This window comes from Hyla sarda, chromosome 4 (genome assembly GCF_029499605.1).
Source record: "Hyla sarda isolate aHylSar1 chromosome 4, aHylSar1.hap1, whole genome shotgun sequence".
Taxonomy (NCBI): Eukaryota; Metazoa; Chordata; class Amphibia; order Anura; family Hylidae; genus Hyla; species Hyla sarda.
The window spans coordinates 132,647,275-132,667,973 of NC_079192.1; positions in this window are offsets into that span (position 1 = coordinate 132,647,275).

A 20,699-nucleotide genomic window follows, 5' to 3' on the forward strand; every position below is an offset into this window, starting at 1 on the left:
TCTATATTGTATCGCCTTATATGCAATTAATACTAGTTTAAGTCTAAACTGTAAAGGGTTAATCCTTCTCCCTTTTGAAAGGGTTAAGGATTCTCCCTATATAAACTGCACACCGTGTTCTAGTTCTCATGCCTGATGAAGCGGAACCTCCGCGAAACACATTGCATTATGGGAACAAAGTAGAAGTTCTATCTTCACCCTGGTTTCAAGCGCCTCTCTGACTCTGCCTATATTGGAGGAAATTGTGTTGGATCTTTGTCTGTGAAAGGTGGAGCGGCTGCTGGAATTTCATACTATTTGCATTCTGATCCATGGTTGTACTTGGACGTAGTACAACCTCTCTTGGTAAGCGCATTTTCACATTCTGCGTTACCCATATACCTTGCGATATCACACTACGGAGCGCATCCTGCTCTGTTTTTTTATTTAAGGATTCAAGGACGTACATGTATGCTCTTGGTCCTTAACAGGTTAGTGAAGTGAAAACAGAGGGGGAGGGGCAGTTTTCCATAGCAACCAATCAGGTTGCTTCTTTCACTTTAAATAAAGGCTAGAAAAGGCGTAAAAAAGGAACAAGCAGGGGCTTTTTTTTGCCCCTTTTTGTTTACACATTTCTGCTGATTTTGAGTTGCAATCCACTGATTTTGGTAATACACATGATATGAAAGGGTTTTATCAACTGCGCCTTTTTGTGAAAAGGCGCAAAAAAGGCGCAGAGCCACTGAAAAGTCTCTACAACTACACCAGCCCAGACATGGTGTAGCTTTTTGGTGTATGTGAAGAGAGAAATTTCAGAAAATGTGACCGGCACAAAATTTATCAAATGCTCTTTGACCATCTAATAAATTTGTTGCTCCTACACATAACCAGCACACAAAAAGGTGTAGAAAATGCTTCACTTACACTACAATGATAAATGTGGGCCAAACTCTCTAAAAAGTAAAAGAAGCAATTTGTAGCTATGGGCAACTGCTCCACTATTCCTCTACACAGGTTTTGATACATTTCCTTTCCTGTTAGAAATCTTTGATAACTTTTTGAAATTAAAAAAACAAAAATATTGTAGGTAGTCCTGTCATGATGCGTAGAATTGAGGCCAAAAAGTTCAATTTTGATTTCATCAAACCAGAGAATCTTGTTTCTCACAGAGTCTTTTAATTGACTATTTAATCTATTAATGGAGGCTATTGAGCTCTACAGGCAGTTCTGTTCACCTCATGGCTTGGGTTTTGCTCTAATATGCATTGTCAGCTGTGAGACCTTATATAGACAGGGCTGTGTCTTTCCAAATCATGTCCAAATCAGCTAAATTTACCACAGATTACTCCGATCATGGGTAGAATCATCTAAAAAATGATCAAGATAAATGGGAGCCCACCAGAACTAAGTTTCAAGTGTTATAACAAAGGGTCTGAATATTTTTTCTCCAGTAAAATTTTAGTTTGACATTTTTTTCAAGTTTCTACATTCTCAATATTGAGTACTGAGAACAGAAGAAGAAGAAAATGTGAAAAAAAGTTAAATGGCCTGAAAACTTTCCGAATGTATTGTGTATCAATTCAATATTCAACATTCTATAGCAATAATTATCAAGGTATATTATGTGCTAATGGCAAAAACTAAAGTGATACACACCCACTTGTGGAATGCTGTCAGAAAGTGAAGATAGCATCATTTATGCATCTTTAATGAAAAATAAAGCAGGAATGTCAGTCTAATGTATTTGATTTTGAAAGTTAAAGTAATACCTGAATGTGTAACAGATTTCATCTTTTTATAATACTATACTTATAAAATAAACTAGAGACTTTACAGGTGACTTTACCTTCTTTCTTCAAAGAACAGTATCACAATGATCAAAATTTTACAAGAATGGACCAACCAGGCCACAGTTTGAGCCTTAAAGGGGTACTCCGCGGAAACCTTTGAAATTTCAGAGACTTGTTAAAAGTTAGTCAAGGTCTGGGGGTTTTAGATCCCATCCTATCGTTAGCTGAGTGCCTCTATTTCCACCACGCTGCTCTCCTCGTCTAACTGAAGGAGACAGATTCTATAGTAAATCTATAGAGTATTTATCCTGCAGCAAGACGTGGAGATCAGCATGCCAGGGAGAGAAGTACTTAGCTAGACCCCAAGTTTTTTCAAATGACAGGGACATTTTAAGGCAGCTTATTGCTCCTTAAAGGGGTACTCCGGTGGTCAGCATGTTTTTCTGTTTTTGACTTACCCTATTTGTTTTTTTTTATTTCTATTCTTGTTGTTTAGCCTACTCTATTTCCGTTCTTTGTTGTCTTTTTATCCCCCACTTTGTTTTCCTATCTTTGCTTCTATTTCCTGTTTCTTGCTGTGCTGAAAACTACAAATCCCAGCATGCCACATGCCTTGCCGGTTTGGGGCGGCTCCTTTTTTTTTTTTTTTTGTGTGTTCCACCCTTTACCCACCCTACTATTTTCCCGGGTCAGCCCCCTTATACACAGCACACTAATATAATCAGCCTTGGCTGGGATACACTGTCATACACACACAAAAGGGACTACAACTCCCAGCATGTGTCATTCAGGAGTCTTCAGTCTGTGGTATAACACCAGCATGCTTCCTCTGTAGTCTCCTGGGGGTTGTAATTCACCACACCTCTATAGGGCATACACCAGCGTTTCCCAACCAGGGTGCCTCCAGGTGTTGCAAAACTACAACTCCCAGCATGCCCTGACAGCCTTTGGGCATGCTAAGAGTTGTAGTTTTGCAACAGCTGGAGGCACACTGGTTGGGAAACACTGGTGTAACAGGATGTGTATGCTGAATAGGCTAGAACAGTGTTTCCCAACCAGTGTGCCTCCAGCTGTTGCAAATCTACAACTCCCAGCATGCCCAAAGTCTGTCAGGGCATGCTGGGAGTTGTAGTTTTGCAACAGCTGGAGGCAAACTGGTTTGTAAACACTAGCATACACACACACACACACACACACACAAAACAGGGACTACAACTCCCAGCATGTGTCATTCAGGAGTCCCCCCTACCCCTTCACATATAGAGATAATTCCCAGTATGAGATTTATCCCCCTGCAGTCCATACATCCCCAGCCCGTGCACCTTCTCATCCTCCCCTTCAGATAACACTTATCTTCTCTGTGAGGTCCTTCTCCTGTGCAGACCTGCATCCTTAGAATACAGAGCAGGGGGGAGGGGAGGTGAGGGGCTGTGTACTCAGCTGGATGAGATGAGGGGGCGTGGCTTATTTTTCTCATGCAGACAGAGAAAAAAAAAGCTGTGACATCTTGTCCACAACAGACTCAGAACTGTGGACAACAGTAAAAGAAAACCCTCTGAACTACAGAACTTCCTGGCCAACAAACAGGTAAGAAAAACACACACATGCTGCCAAAACATATAACACATGTATATTGCAAAAAAACTAAACTTACAAAGAAGATGACATATAGTCAAAAAAATTACCACCGGAGTACCCCTTAAGGACGCAGGACGTACTCAAACGTCCCCTTTTCCGAGTCCTTAAGGACTCAGGACGTTTGAGTACGTCCTGTCCATTCCCGGCCCCCCGCCGCTAGCCGGAGGGGAGTCGGTGCCCGATGCCTGCTGAAATCGTTCAGCAGGCATCGGGGCATATCGCCCAGGGGGGTCATTATGCCTCCCCATGTCGGCGATGGCCGCAGATCGCTGGACAATTCAGTCCAGCGATCTGCGGCAGATTCCGGGTCAATCGGGTCTCCAGTGACCCGGTGACCCGGAATTACAGGCTGTTCGGGGCCGTCTCCGATGGCCCCGAACAGCCAGAGGCAGCAGGGGTGAGGTGGCACTGGTGCCACCTCACGATCGCCCTGATTCGTCGGCCAATCAGGGCGCCTGCTGCGGGTGTCACTCCCGCAACCCGCTCCGCCCCTCTTCCGGAGGACGTGAGCGGGTGCGGGACGTGCACCCCGGGTGCTGGGGACCCCGATCCCCGGCGTCAATGTTGGGATCGGGGCCCCAGGAGTGACGGCCGCGGCGGAGACGACGAGGGACTGACCTGTGCGGCGAGGATCGTTGGAGGTGAGTGACAGCCTCCTGCTGTTGCTTAGCAACAGCTCCCAGCATGCAAAAAGGGCATGCTGGGAGCTGTAGTTATGCAACAGCAGGAGGCAGACCACCACAACTCCCAGCATGCCCTTATGGGCATGCTGGGACTTGTAGTTTTGCAACAGCTGGAGGCACATTTTTTCTATGGAAAAGTGTACCTTCAGCTGTTGTGTAACTACAACTCCCAGCTTGCACCAACAGCTAAAGTGCATGCTGGGAGTTGTAGTAGTGCATCTGCTGGTTGCATAACTACAACTCCCAGCATGCTCGTTGGCTGTCGGTGACTGCTGGGAGTTGTAGTTTTGCAACAGCTGAAGGCACACTGAGTTATGTAGCAAACCAGTGTGTCTCCAGCTGTTGCATAACTACAGTCCCCAGCATCCCCAGCCAAAGTAGTATGCCTCCAGCTGTTGCATAACTACAAGACCCAGCATGCCCTTCCGCTGTCCGTACATGCTGGGGGTTGTAGCTTTTGCAACAGCTGAAGGCACACTGGTTGCAAAACACTGAGTTTGTTACCAAACTCTGTGTTTCACAACCAGTGTGCCTCCAGCTGTTAAGAAACTACAACTCCCAGCATGCACTGATATACCGTACATGCTGGGAGTTGTAGTTTTGCAACAGCTGGATGTTCCCCCCCCCACCCCCAATGTGAACGTACAGGGTACACTCACATGGGCGGAGGATTACAGCAAGTATCCGGCTGCAAGTTTGAGCTGCGGCAAATTTTCTGTCGCAGCTCAAACTGCCAGCGAGAAACTACTGTGAACCCCCGCCCGTGCGACTGTACCCTAAAAACACTACACTACACTAACACAAAATAAAATGTAAAAAACACTACGTATACACATACCCCTACACAGCCCCCCTCCCCTCCCCAATAAAAATGAAAAACGTCTGGTATGCCACTGTTTCCAAAACGGAGCCTCCAGCGGTTGCAAAACTACAACTCCCAGCATGCACTGATAGACCGTACATGCTGGGAGTTGTAGTTTTGCAACAGCTGGACGTCCCGTCCCGCCCCCCCCAATGTGAACGTACAGGGTACACTCACATGGGCGGAGGATTACAGTAAGTATCCGGCTGCAAGTTTGAGCTGCGGCTCAAACTGCCAGCGTGAAACTACTGTGAACCCCCGCCCATGTGACTGTACCCTAAAAACACTACACTAACACACAATAAAATAAAAAGTAAAAATCACTACAAATACACATACCCCTACACAGCCCCCCTCCCCAATAAAAATGAAAAACGTCTGGTACGCCACTGTTTCCAAAACGGAGCCTCCAGCTGTTGCAAAACAACTACTCCCAGTATTGCCAGATAGCCACTGACTGTCCAGGCATGCTGGGAGTTTTACAACAGCTGGAGGCACCCTGTTTGGGAATCACTGGCGTAGAATACCCCTATGTCCACCCCTATGCAAGTCCCTAATTTAGGCCTCAAATGCGCATGGTGCTCTCACTTTGGAGCCCTGTCGTATTTCAAGGCAGTTTAGGGCCACATATGGGGTATCGCCGTACTCGGGAGAAATTGTGTTACAAATTTTGGGGGGTATTTTCTGCTTTTACCCTTTTTAAAAATGTAAAATTTTTGGGAAAAGAGGCATTTTAGGTAAAAAAAAAAATTCTTTTTTTTACATATGCAAAAGTCGTGAAACACCTGTGGGGTATTAAGGTTCACTTAACCCCTTTTTACGTTCCCCGAGGGGTCTAGTTTCCAAAATGGTATGCCATGTTTTTTTTTTTTGCTGTCCTGGCACCATAGGGGCTTCCTAAATGCGGCATGCCCCCAGAGCAAAATTTGCTTTCAAAAAGCCAAATGTGACTCCTTCTCTTCTGAGACCTGTAGTGCACCAGCAGAGCACTTTTCACCCCCATATGGGGCGTTTTCTGAATCGGGAGAAATTGGGCTTCAAATTTTGGGGGGTATTTTCTGCTTTAACCCTTTGTAAAAATGTAAATTTTTTGGGAAACCAAGCATTTTAGGTAAATTTTTTTTTTTTTTTTTACATATGCAAAAGTTGTGAAACCCCTGTGGGGTATTAAGGTCCACTTTACCCCTTGTTACGTTCCCCAAGGGGTCTAGTTTCCAAAATGGTATGCCATGTGTTTTTTTTTTGCTGTCCTGGCACCATAGGGGCTTCCTAAATGCGGCATGCCCCCAGAGCAAAATTTCCTTCAAAAAAGCCAAATGTGACTCCTTCTCTTCTGAGACCTGTAGTGCGCCAGCAAAGCACTTTTCACCCCCATATGGGGTGTTTTCTGAATCGGGAGAAATTGGGCTTCAAATTTTGGGGGGTATTTTCTGCTTTAACTCTTTGTAAAAATGTAAATTTTTTGGGAAACCAAGCATTTTAGGTAAATTTTTTTTTTTTATTACATATGCAAAAGTTGTGAAACCCCTTTGGGGTATTAAGGTTCACTTTACCCCTTGTTACGTTCCCCAAGGGGTCTAGTTTGCAAAATGGTATGCCATCTGGGTTTTTTTGCTGTCCTGGCACCATAGGGGCTTCCTAAATGCGGCATGCCCCCAGAGCAAAATTTCCTTCAAAAAAGCCAAATGTGACTCCTTCTCTTCTGAGACCTGTAGTGCGCCAGCAGAGCACTTTTCACCCCCATATGGGGTGTTTTCTGAATCGGGAGAAATTGGGCTTCAAATTTTGGGCGGTATTTTCTGCTATTACCCTTTTTAAAAATGTAAAACTTTTGGGAAACCAAGCATTTTAGTGAATTTTTTTTTTTTTACGTATGCAAAAGTTGTGAATCACCTGTGGGGTATTAAGGTTTACTTTACCCCTTGTTATGTTCCCCGAGGGGTCTAGTTTCCAAAATGGTATGCCATGTGTTTTTTTTTTTGCTGTTCTGGCACCATAGGGGCTTCCTAAATGTGACATGCCCCCCAAAAACCATTTGTCGCTCCTTCCCTTCTGAGCCCTCTACTGCGCCCGCCGAACAATTAACATAGACATATGAGGTATGTGCTTACTCGAGAGAAATTGGGTTTCAAATACAAGTAAAAATTTTTTCCTTTTTACCCCTTGCAAAAATAAAAAAATTGGGTCTACAAAAACATGCGAGTGTAAAAAATGAAGATTGTGAATTTTCTCCTTCACTTTGCTGCTATTCCTGTGAAACACCTAAAGGGTTAAAACGCTGACTGAATGTCATTTTGAATACTTTGGGGGGTGCAGTTTTTATAATGGGGTCATTTGTGGGGTATTTCTAATATGAAGGCCCTTCAAATCCACTTCAAACCTGAACTGGTCCCTGAAAAAAAGAGAGTTTCAAAATTTTGTGAAAAATTGGAAAATTGCTGCTGACCGTTGAAGCCCTCTGGTGTCTTCCAAAAGTAAACACTTGTCAATTTTATGATGCAAACATAAAGTAGACATATTGTATATGTGAATAAAAAAAAAATATTTTGAATATCCATTTTCCTTACAAGCAGAGAGCTTCAAAGTTAGAAAAATGCAAAATTTTCAAATTTTTCATCAAATTTGGGGATTTTTCACCAAGAAAGGATGCAAGTTACCAAAAAATTTTACCACTAAGTTAAAGTAGAATATGTCACGAAAAAACAATCTCGGAATCAGATTGATAACTAAAAGCATTCCAGAGTTATTAATGTTTAAAGTGACAGTGGTCAGAATTGCAAAAAATGGCTGAGTCCTTAAGGTGAAAAAGGGCTCAGTCCTTAAGGGGTTAAGCTGGCATCTAACTCAGCCTATTGTAGTCCCCAATGTAGCCTGCTTCCAGGGCTGAGCCCTTGAACAACTCTAGCTTTCTCAGCTTCCCTCTGGGCTGGCGTTTCTCACAGTCGCCATTTGACTTAAGGATTGACTCCTGATGAGTCAACCGCTGACAGTATGTTCAGCCCACACAGAGCCCGGCAAGCTGACCGTTACTATGGCTAGATTATTCCAGTCCACTACTCTGACCCTTGGTCAGCGCATAATCTGTTCCCCAGTGACGTCTTTAGGCCTTGCTAGATGATATAATGACCTGCAGTTCCACCAAAAGCACACAGATTTCTCGTCACTCATTCTGGCCTCCAACCCACTGCTTCTCTCATGACGAGCATGCCACTTAAACCCCCACAATGGACAAGCCACCACAATTTCCAGATCACTGACATGTTACCAATGGAAAAGCCCTGGACTAACAGTCTCACAGGCTAGTTGCGGGCTTTCTAGACAGCTCAAGTATACCATCCACACTAAGCCTCTTAGCACCAAACCTCTCCTTTTTGTTAGCTTCTCTTGGCCCCTCCTGTCATAGTGTTGTAGCACAAAATCCCAGCATCACAACACTCCCACCCTTTCCAGGTCTATGCGGTCACTGGCATCTGCTCCTGTTGACTGACTTCAGTTGAAAAACAAAAATGTCAAAATTGCAGCAATTCAAAGAACTAAAACACTAGATTACTAGTCCAATAGGTTGCAAAATATGCCAAAAGAGGCGCTACAAGCATAATACATAAGGGAATAGGAAACATAACATTTTGCCCCTTACATACTGTATATTGAGCCTTATTTTTTACAATTATTACATAAAAGTAAATAAAAAAAAAAAAAGAAGAAAAATATAGCAAAGCTCATTATTTATTAAACAATTGTAACCATTTTTATAGCTAATATTATGGGCTGTTAAAATTAATTATTACAGTATTTCAAAAGTTTTTTAAAATTATTTATTATTGTTATTGTTAAGACAATGGCCGTTATAAACATTGCGCTTCAGCTGCCGCCGGATAGCCGTTTACGGTGCCCCGTGTGCTCCGTTGATGTCTCCTACATGTCTGCGGGGCTCCGGAGCTCCTCTTCAGGATCCCCTGCATCGTCGGCGCTCTCCTTTGCCACGCACGCCCTCCCGTAATCCAATAGGAGCGGCGTGAGTAGTGATGTGATGACAGTGACGGAGGGCGAGAATCCCGGGGAAGAAGACATCCAGAGCATCGGGGACGCCGCGACAGCGATGGAGGGCGACATCCAGGGCAGCGGTGACGGTCCGGAGCAGCGGGGACAGGTGAGTACAACTTCCTATACTTTACATTGCACGGATCCCTCAACATACGATGGTTTCAACAAACGATGGTTCATTTGGAACGGATTACCATCGTATGTTGAGGGACCACTGTATACAACTTCATGTGAAGCATACAGCCTCTGATAAGTACTGAAAGGATTAAGATTTTTAAATGGAAGTAATTTACAAATCTGTTTAACTTTCTGGCACCAGTTGACTTTAAAAAAAATTGTTTCCCACCGGAGTGCCCCTTTAATAGGGAATATAAAAAATAAACAAACAAATCCTCTCTGGAAAGAATACTTTTAACTGTGCTGTTTGCTAAGAAGTGGCCCTAATTTGCTAAATAAATATGGCCCATGGTTAACAATGCTGGATATAAAACTAAGGCTTACAAGGCTAACGCTCTTTTATGAACACAATGCAAGGTACTATTATACACTGCGCCGGGTACTGCAATACATTCACTTTGGCGAATAATATATACACATACAATGGCTATCATTATTAATTATTATTATTATTTGGGCAATATTATAGAACTATGATATGTCTGCACCAACTTGAATATTGAAACAATGGATAAATAAATGGAAAAATAAAGCCATGTTATTTTAGACACCCGTGTACCCCAGTGTATTTGCAAAAATAAGAAAACACAGTGGGCTTAGTAACTATTTAATAACCCTGGATGTCCTAATAGAAGAAAACACATGTCCTATGGCAGTGGTCTCCAAACTGTGGGTTTCAAAACTACAACTCCCAGCATCCCCGGACATGCTGGGAGTTGAAGTTTTGCTATATCTGGGGGTCCAGAGCTTGGGGACTTCTGTCCTATGGTGTAAAATAATTTCACACTTTCTTTTCTATTTTTGTTTTACATAAAGAGCAGCTTTGTAAATGTAATAAATAACATGTAACAGAGGAGTATTAACATCACTTTGCCATATTATTCTTAACAGCTCATTTCAATAGTCTCCTCATAGTCTCAAGTGTACATTACACCCAGACATCTGACTCTTCTTAGAGTAATAGAAACCTAGGCATCTTATTTCCAGCAGCAGACTTGGGAACCATGGGGGCCCTTCTCAGCACATTACACCCCTGACAAGCATGTCTTGAACACCAAGTTAACCTCAAAACCTCTAACCTTGTGAACTGTATAAAACTGGGAAGTAGAAGGTGATGCAGTGTTGGAGTTTATGTTACTCTATCTACATTTCCAGCACATTCACCAAGAATCTGATTGTAAGCAGTCTGTAGCAGAATTTATTGAACTATTAATAACACTTGCAGATTATACATATGAACACGTCAGCATTTCAGTTCTGTGGCTGTTCGTGTTAAACAGCAAGTCACCAAAATGAGCACATTGCTGTCCATTATAGATTTCGCTTTAGGCACTGTATCTTGACGTCATATGAACAACTGCAATGCATGCAGGTTTTTTTTCCTTCAGAAAGTACCAAATGGAAAAATTCCACTCAGAAATTCTGCAAAATTTAATGCACATTGCAAAAAATAAAATAAAATAAAAAGGAGGGTATTTTCACACGGTAGAATGTCCTTGCAGTATTTCACATGAATATTCTGCACAGACATTCCGCTGTAGCAGAGTCCTATTAATATCAATGGAATTGTGCTGCACTCTTCAAACAGTGGAAATCCCAATTCTGGGGTCCGCAAAAAGAATAGTCATGTCTTTTGCTTGGAAATGCATTGTTGTCTATGAGCCTGCACATTTTTGAGCGATCCTAGCTCCTGCGGAATGTCTGCCGCTGTATTCCGGGTGGACATTCAGCAGAAATGAACATGACCTAACCTGCCCCGCTTGTCCTCAGTGCACAGAGCCCCGCTCGTCCTCACTGCGCAGAGCCCCGCTCATCCTCTCTGCGCAGAACCCCGCTTGTCCTCACTGCGCAGAGCCCCGCTCGTCCTCTCTGCGCCGAGCCCCGCTCGTCCTCTCTGCGCCGAGCCCCGCTCGTCCTCTCTGCGCTGAGCCCCGCTCGTCCTCACTGCGCTCGTCCTCACTGCGCAGAGCCCCGCTCGTCCTCACTGCGCAGAGCCCCGCTCGTCCTCACTGCGCAGAGCCCCGCTCGTCCTCACTGCGCAGAGCCCCGCTCGTCCTCTCTGCGCAGAGCCCCGCTCGTCCTCTCTGCGCAGAGCCCCGCTCGTCCTCTCTGCGCAGAGCCCCGCTCGTCCTCTCTGCGCCGAGCCCCGCTCGTCCTCTCTGCGCCGAGCCCCGCTCGTCCTCACTGCGCTCGTCCTCACTGCGCAGAGCCCCACTCGTCCTCACTGCGCAGAGCCCCGCTCGTCCTCACTGCGCAGAGCCCCGCTCGTCCTCACTGCGCAGAGCCCCGCTCATCCTCTCTGCGCAGAACCCCGCTCGTCCTCACTGCGCAGAGCCCGCTCGTCCTCTCTGCGCAGAGCCCCGCTCGTCCTCACTGCGCAGAGCCTCACTCGTCCTCACTGCGCAGAGCCCCGCTCGTCCTCACTGCGCAGAGCCCCGCTTGTCCTCACTGCACAGAGCCCCGCTTGTCCTCACTGCACAGAGCCCCGCTTGTCCTCACTGCACAGAGCCTCTTATCATTAGCTCACAGTGTTAGAAATCCCCTCAGGGGAAGGAGGCGAATGCAGCCTTGTCCATGAGTTATCTCTTGGACTGATGTTGCTGCATGACTGGTTAGTGTCCCAGTAGGTATGAGGACCCCTAGTGGTGTGATTTTCAAGAGCCTTTTCTTTATTAAATATTCAAAACATTTTAAACAACCATATTACAAAAGGTCTTTAATTTTCATAAGTAACTACATATAAAAGTTTTAGGATCTGTCAGTGCACATTTAAGTGCAGTATGATGCTGACGTATACTGTGGTGAAACAGATAGGTAAGGCTGTATATAGCATATGCAGAGGGGACAGGTGAGACTATGTATAGTGTATGCAAAGGGAACAGGTAAGGATATGGACAATGTATACAGTGGTGACAGGTGAGGCAGTGTATAGTGTATAAAGAGGGTACAGGTGAGGATGTGGATAGCAGGGCTGTGGAGTCGGTAGATAAATGTTCCGACTCCACAGTTTTTTGTACTTCCGACTCAGACTCCCCGACTCCTTTGTATTAATATGCGAATGTATTTATAAACACTTACAGTTGAATCCAAGAAGCTGTTTCACCAAGTTCTTCTAAGCTCTTCTAGCAGAGAGAGGTAGTTGGGCAGAAGCTGCTGCCTTCTCCTTTTTGCATGCTGATCTGCTGCTAAAGATGGGAGGATCCAGGAAGGGGCATTTATTATAAAAACATGATTTCCCTAGTAGAATCCCATAGTCATTTTTAAAGTTTAAGCTAACAATCGAAGTTTACAAGTTTTTATAGCCTTAGCTGAATGGCAGCAGTTTTTCCAATGGTTTACAGCTTCAGTCTTGAACTATTGACCCTCCATTCCCTTTACTTATACAAGTGTCTCTAGTCCTGCAAAAAACATATTTACTTAATCCCTTATCAGTGAGAGGCTAGGTTACCCATGGGTTCCATGTAGCAGCAGAACACAACACTATGGAAAGTATAAGTATTGCCGCTCCTAATTGTGCGTTGCGTGCCATATAGTGAGGCACATGAAAAGCATGCTTCTTCACAGTCACTTAACGTGATCGTTTTGCGGTTACATGAGGCACTGCATGCATTGGTCTTTATTCTTACAGTAGAGAAGTCATTAATTATAACTTTTTGTGAATTGTTGGGACATTTAAACTTGCTTTTGTTTTTTATTCCAATCTAAATTTAGTAGGAGTCGGAGTCGGTGCATTGTTTGCCGACTCTGACTCCAGGTACCCAAAATTTTGTCCAACTCCTCGACGCCGACTCCACAGCGCTGGTGGATAGTGTATACAGAGGGTACAGGTGAGGATGTGTATAGTGTATACAGAGGGGACAGGTGAGGATGTGTATAGTGTATACAGAGGGGACAGGTGGGGATGTGTATAGTGTATACAGAGGGGACAGGTGGGGATGTGTATAGTGTATACAGAGGGGACAGGTGAGGATGTGGATAGTGTATACAGAGGGGACAGGTGAGGATGTGTATAGTGTATACAGTGTGGGAACATTATACTGCACCTAATGTGGGGGGACATTATACTGCACCTAATTTGGGGAACTATACTGCACCTAATGTGGGGGAACATGCTGCACCTAATCTGGGGAGCTATACTGCACCTAATATGGGGAAACATGCTGCACCTAATGTGGGGAGCTATACCGCACCTAATGTGGGGAGCTATACTGCACCTAATTTGGGGAACTATACTGCACCTAATGTGGGAGATCTATACTGCACCTAATGTGGGGGAACATGCTGCACCTAATGTGGGGGAACATTATACTGCACCTAATGTGGGGGAACATTATACCACACCTAATGTGGGGAAACATTATACCACACCTAATGTGGGGGAACTATACTGCACCTAATGTGGGGGAACTGTACTGCACCTAATGTGGGGGAACTGTACTGCACCTAATGTGGGGGAACTGTACTGCACCTAATGTGGGGGAACTCTACTGCACCTAATGTGGGGGAACATTATACTGCACCTAATGTGGGGTAACATTATACTGCACCTAATGTGGGGGAACATTATACTGCACCTAATGTGTGGGAACATTATACTGCATCTAATTTGGGGAACTATACTGCACCTAATGTGGGGGAACATGCTGCACCTAATGTGGGGAGCTATACTGCACCTAATGTGGGACATCTATACTGCACCTAATGTGGGGGAACATGCTGCATCTAATGTGGGGAGCTATACTGCACCTAATGTGGGGAGCTATACTGCACCTAATTTGGGGAACTATACTGCACCTAATGTGGGAGATCTATACTGCATCTAATATGGGGGAACATGCTGCACCTAATGTGGGGAGCTATACTGCACCTCATTTGGGGGAACATTATACTGCACCTAATGTGGGGGAACATTATACTGCACCTAATGTGGGGGAACATTATACTGCACCTAATGTGGGGGAACATTATACCACACCTAATGTGGGGAAACATTATACCACACCTAATGTGGGGGAACTATACTGCACCTAATGTGGGGGAACTGTACTGCACCTAATGTGGGGGAACTGTACTGCACCTAATGTGGGGGAACTGTACTGCACCTAATGTGGGGGAACTCTACTGCACCTAATGTGGGGGAACATTATACTGCACCTAATGTGGGGTAACATTATACTGCACCTAATGTGGGGGAACATTATACTGCACCTAATGTGTGGGAACATTATACTGCATCTAATTTGGGGAACTATACTGCACCTAATGTGGGGGAACATGCTGCACCTAATGTGGGGAGCTATACTGCACCTAATGTGGGACATCTATACTGCACCTAATGTGGGGGAACATGCTGCATCTAATGTGGGGAGCTATACTGCACCTAATGTGGGGAGCTATACTGCACCTAATTTGGGGAACTATACTGCACCTAATGTGGGAGATCTATACTGCACCTGATATGGGGGAACATGCTGCACCTAATGTGGGGAGCTATACTGCACCTCATTTGGGGGAACATTATACTGCACCTAATGTGGGGGAACATTATACTGCACCTAATGTGGGGGAACATTATACTGTACCTAATGTGGGGGAACATTATACTGCACCTAATGTGGGGGAACATTATACTGCACCTAATGTGGGGGAACTGTACTGCACCTAATGGGGGGGCACTGTACTGTACCTAATGGGGGGGAACTGTACTGCACCAAATGGGGGGAACTGTACTGCACCTAATATGGGGGAATTGTACTGCACCTAGTGTGGGAGAATTGTACTGCACCTAATGTGGGGGAACTGTACTGCCAACCCTAATGTGTGGGAACTGCAACCTAATGTGGGGGGAGCTATACTGCCAACCTAATGTTGGGGGGAACTGTGCTGCGTACTTAAAGTGGTAGTCCACTAATAAGATATATAAGTGTGCATAGTGTTCATGTTTTGATATCTATAGTCCGGCCCTCCAACGGTCTGAGGGACCGTGAACTGGCTCCCCGTTTAAAAAGTTTGAGGACCCCTGGTGTATACAGAGGGGACAGGTGAGGATGCGTATAGTGTATATAGAGGGGACAGGTGAGGATGTGTATAGTTTATACAGAGGGGACAGGTGGGGATGTGTATAGTGTGTACAGAGGGGACAGGTGAGGATGTGTATAGTGTACACAGAGCGGGCAGGTGAGGATGTGTATAGTGTATATAGAGGGGACAGATGAGTATGTGTATAGTGTATACAGAGGGGACAGGTCAGGATGTGTATAGTGTACACAGAGGGGACAGGTGAGGATGTGTATAGTGTATACAGAGGGGACAGGTGGGGATGTGTAGAGTGTATATAGAGGGGAGAGGTGGGGATGTGTATAGTGTATACAGAGGGGACAGGTGAGGATGTGTATAGTGTATATAGAGGGGACAGGTGGGGATGTGTATAGTGTATACAGAGGGGACAGGTGAGGATGTGTATAGTGTATACAGAGGGGACATCTGAGGATGTGTATAGTGTATACAGAGGGGACAGGTGAGGATGTGTATAGTGTATAAACAGCGGGCAGGTAAAAGCTGTGTCTGGTGTGTAGAGGGGACAGGCGAGGATGTGTATAGTGTGTACAGAGGGGACAGGTGGGGATGTGTATAGTGTATACAGAGGGGACAGGTGGGGATGTGTATAGTGCATACAGAGGGGACAGGTGAGGATGTGTAGAGTGTATATAGAGGGGACAGGTGGGGATGTGTATAGTGTATACAGAGGGGACAGGTGAGGATGTGTATAGTGTATATAGAGGGGACAGCTGAGGATGTGTATAGTGTATACAGAGGGGACAGGTGGGGATGTATAGTGTATACAGAGGGGACAGGTGAGGATGTGTATAGTGTATATAGAGGGGACAGGTGAGGATGTGTATAGTGTATACAGAGGGGACAGCTGGGGATGTGTATAGTGTATACAGAGGGGACAGGTGAGGATGTGTATAGTGTATGTAGAGGGGACAGGTGAGGATGTGTATAGTGTATGTAGAGGGGACAGGTGAGGATGTGTATAGTGTATACAGAGGGGACAGGTGAGGATGTGTATAGTGTATATAGAGGGGACAGGTGGGGATGTGTATAGTGTATACAGAGGGGACAGGTTAGGATGTGTATAGTGTATATAGAGGGGACAGGTGAGGATGTGTATAGTGTATACAGAGAGGACAGGTGGGGATGTGTATATTGTATACAGAGGGGACAGGTGAGGATGTGTATAGTGTATATAGAGGGGACAGCTGAGGATGTGTATAGTGTATACAGAGGGGACAGGTGGGGATGTGTATAGTGTATACAGAGGGGACAGGTGGGGATGTGTATAGTGTATACAGAGGGGACAGGTGGGGATGTGTATAGTGCATACAGAGGGGACAGGTGAGGATGTGTAGAGTGTATATAGAGGGGACAGGTGGGGATGTGTATAGTGTATACAGAGGGGACAGGTGGGGATGTGTATAGTGCATACAGAGGGGACAGGTGAGGATGTGTAGAGTGTATATAGAGGGGACAGGTGGGGATGTGTATAGTGTATACAGAGGGGACAGGTGAGGATGTGTATAGTGTATATAGAGGGGACAGCTGAGGATGTGTATAGTGTATACAGAGGGGACAGGTGGGGATGTATAGTGTATACAGAGGGGACAGGTGAGGATGTGTATAGTGTATATAGAGGGGACAGGTGAGGATGTGTATAGTGTATACAGAGGGGACAGCTGGGGATGTGTATAGTGTATACAGAGGGGACAGGTGAGGATGTGTATAGTGTATGTAGAGGGGACAGGTGAGGATGTGTATAGTGTATGTAGAGGGGACAGGTGAGGATGTGTATAGTGTATACAGAGGGGACAGGTGAGGATGTGTATAGTGTATATAGAGGGGACAGGTGGGGATGTGTATAGTGTATACAGAGGGGACAGGTTAGGATGTGTATAGTGTATATAGAGGGGACAGGTGAGGATGTGTATAGTGTATACAGAGAGGACAGGTGGGGATGTGTATATTGTATACAGAGGGGACAGGTGAGGATGTGTATAGTGTATATAGAGGGGACAGCTGAGGATGTGTATAGTGTATACAGAGGGGACAGGTGGGGATGTGTATAGTGTATACAGAGGGGACAGGTGGGGATGTGTATAGTGTATACAGAGGGGACAGGTGAGGATGTGTATAGTGTACACAGAGCGGGCAGGTGAGAATGTGTATAGTGTATACAGAGGGGACATGTGAGGATGTGTATAGTGTATACAGAGTGGGCAGGTGAGGATGTGTATAGTGTATATAGAGGGGACAGGTGGGGATGTGTATAGTGTATACAGAGGGGACAGGTGAGGATGTGTATAGTGTACACAGAGCAGGCAGGTGAGGATGTGTATAGTGTACACAGAGGGGACAGGTGAGGATGTGTATAGTGTATACAGAGGGGACAGGTGAGGATGTGTATAGTGTATACAGAGGGGACAGGTGAGGATGTGTATAGTGTATACAGAGGGGACAGCTGAGGATGTGTATAGTGTATACAGAGGGGACAGCTGAGGATGTGTATAGTGTATATAGAGGGGACAGCTGAGGATGTGTATAGTGTATACAGAGGGGACAGGTGGGGATGTGTATAGTGTATACAGAGGGGACAGGTGGGGATGTGTATAGTGTATACAGAGGGGACAGGTGAGGATGTGTATAGTGTACACAGAGCGGGCAGGTGAGGATGTGTATAGTGTATACAGAGGGGACAGGTGAGGATGTGTATAGTGTATACAGAGTGGGCAGGTGAGGATGTGTATAGTGTATATAGAGGGGACAGGTGGGGATGTGTATAGTGTATACAGAGGGGACAGGTGGGGATGTGTATAGTGGACACAGAGCGGGCAGGTGGGGATGTGTATAGTATATATAGAGGGGACAGGTGAGGATGTGTATAGTATATATAGAGGGGACAGGTGAGGATGTGTATAGTGTATACAGAGGGGACAGGTGAGGATGTGTATAGTGTATATAGAGGGGACAGGTGAGGATGTGTATAGTGTATATAGAGGGGACAGGTGAGGATGTGTATAGTGTATACAGAGGGGACAGGTGGGGATGTGTGTAGTGTTTACAGAGGGGACAGGTGGGGATGTGTATAGTGTATACAGAGGGGACAGGTGAGGATGTGTATAGTGTATACAGAGGGGACAGGTGAGGATGTGTATAGTGTATATAGAGGGGACAGGTGAGGATGTGTATAGTGTATACAGAGGGGACAGGTGGGGATGTGTGTAGTGTTTACAGAGGGGACAGGTGAGGATGTGTATAGTGTATACAGAGGGGACAGGTGGGGATGTGTATAGTGTATACAGAGGGGACAGGTGAGGATGTGTATAGTGTATATAGAGGGGACAGGTGAGGATGTGTATAGTGTATACAGAGGGGACAGGTGGAGATGTGTATAGTGTATACAGAGGGGACAGGTGAGGATGTGTATAGTGTATATACAGCGGGCAGGTGAGGATGTGTATAGTGTATATAGAGGGGACAGGTGAGGATGTGTATAGTGTATATAGAGGGGACAGGTCGGGATGTGTATAGTGTATATAGAGGGGACAGGTGAGGATGTGTATAGTGTAGACAGAGGGGACAGGTGAGGATGTGTATAGTGTATATAGAGGGGACAGGTGAGGATGTGTATAGTGTATATAGAGGGGACAGGTGAGGATGTGTATAGTGTATATAGAGGGGACAGGTCGGGATGTGTATAGTGTAGACAGAGGGGACAGGTGAGGATGTGTATAGTGTAGACAGAGGGGACAGGTGAGGATGTGTATAGTGTATATAGAGGGGACAGGTGAGGATGTGTATAGTGTATATAGAGGGGACAGGTGAGGATGTGTATAGTGTATATAGAGGGGACAGGTGAGGATGTGTATAGTGTAGACAGAGGGGACAGGTGAGGATGTGTATAGTGTATATAGAGGGGACAGGTCGGGATGTGTATAGTGTATACAGAGGGGACAGGTGAGGATGTGTATAGTGTATACAGAGGGGACAGGTGAGGATGTGTATAGTGTATATAGAGGGGACAGGTGAGGATGTGTATAGTGTATATAGAGGGGACAGGTGAGGATGTGTATAGTGTATACAGAGGGGACAGGTGAGGATGTGTATAGTGTATACAGAGGGGAAAGGTGGGGATGTGTATAGTGTATACAGAGGGGACAGGTGAGGATGTGTATAGTGTATACAGAGGGGACAGGTGAGGATGTGTATAGTGTATATAGAGGGGACAGGTGAGGATGTGTATAGTGTATATAGAGGGGACAGGTCGGGATGTGTATAGTGTATATAGAGGGGACAGGTGAGGATGTGTATAGTGTAGACAGAGGGGACAGGTGAGGATGTGTATAGTGTATATAGAGGGGACAGGTGAGGATGTGTATAGTGTATATAGAGGGGACAGGTGAGGATGTGTATAGTGTATATAGAGGGGACAGGTGAGGATGTGTATAGTGTATATAGAGGGGACAGGTGAGGATGTGTATAGTGTATATAGAGGGGACAGGTCGGGATGTGTATAGTGTATACAGAGGGGACAGGTGAGGATGTGTATAGTGTATATAGAGGGGACAGGTGAGGATGTGTATAGTGTATACAGAGGGGACAGGTGAGGATGTGTATAGTGTATACAGAGGGGACAGGTGAGGATGTATATAGTGTATATAGAGGGGACAGGTGGGGATGTGTATAGTGTATATAGTGGGGACAGGTGAGGATGTATATAGTGTATACAGAGGGGACAGGTGAGGATGTGTATAGTGTATATAGAGGGGACAGGTCAGGATGTGTATAGTGTATATAGAGGGGACAGGTGAGGATGTGTATAGTGTATATAGAGGGGACAGGTCGGGATGTGTATAGTGTATATAGAGGGGACAGGTGAGGATGTGTATAGTGTATACAGAGGGGACAGGTGAGGATGTGTATAGTGTATATAGAGGGGACAGGTCGGGATGTGTATAGTGTATATAGAGGGGACAGGTGAGGATGTGTATAGTGTATATAGAGGGGACAGGTGGGGATGTGTATAGTGTATATAGAGGGGACAGGTCGGGATGTGTATAGTGTATATACAGCGGGCAGGTGAGGATGTGTATAGTATATATAGAGGGGACAGGTGAGGATGTGTATAGTGTAGACAGAGGGGACAGGTGAGGATGTGTATAGTGTATATAGAGGGGACAGGTCGGGATGTGTATAGTGTATATAGAGGGGACAGGTGGGGATGTGTATAGTGTATATACAGCGGGCAGGTGAGGATGTGTATAGTATATATAGAGGGGACAGGTGAGGATGTGTATAGTGTAGACAGAGGGGACAGGTGAGGATGTGTATAGTGTATATAGAGGGGACAGGTCGGGATGTGTATAGTGTATATAGAGGGGACAGGTGAGGATGTGTATAGTGTATATAGAGGGGACAGGTGGGGATGTGTGTAGTGTATACAGAGGGGACAGGTGAGGATGTGTATAG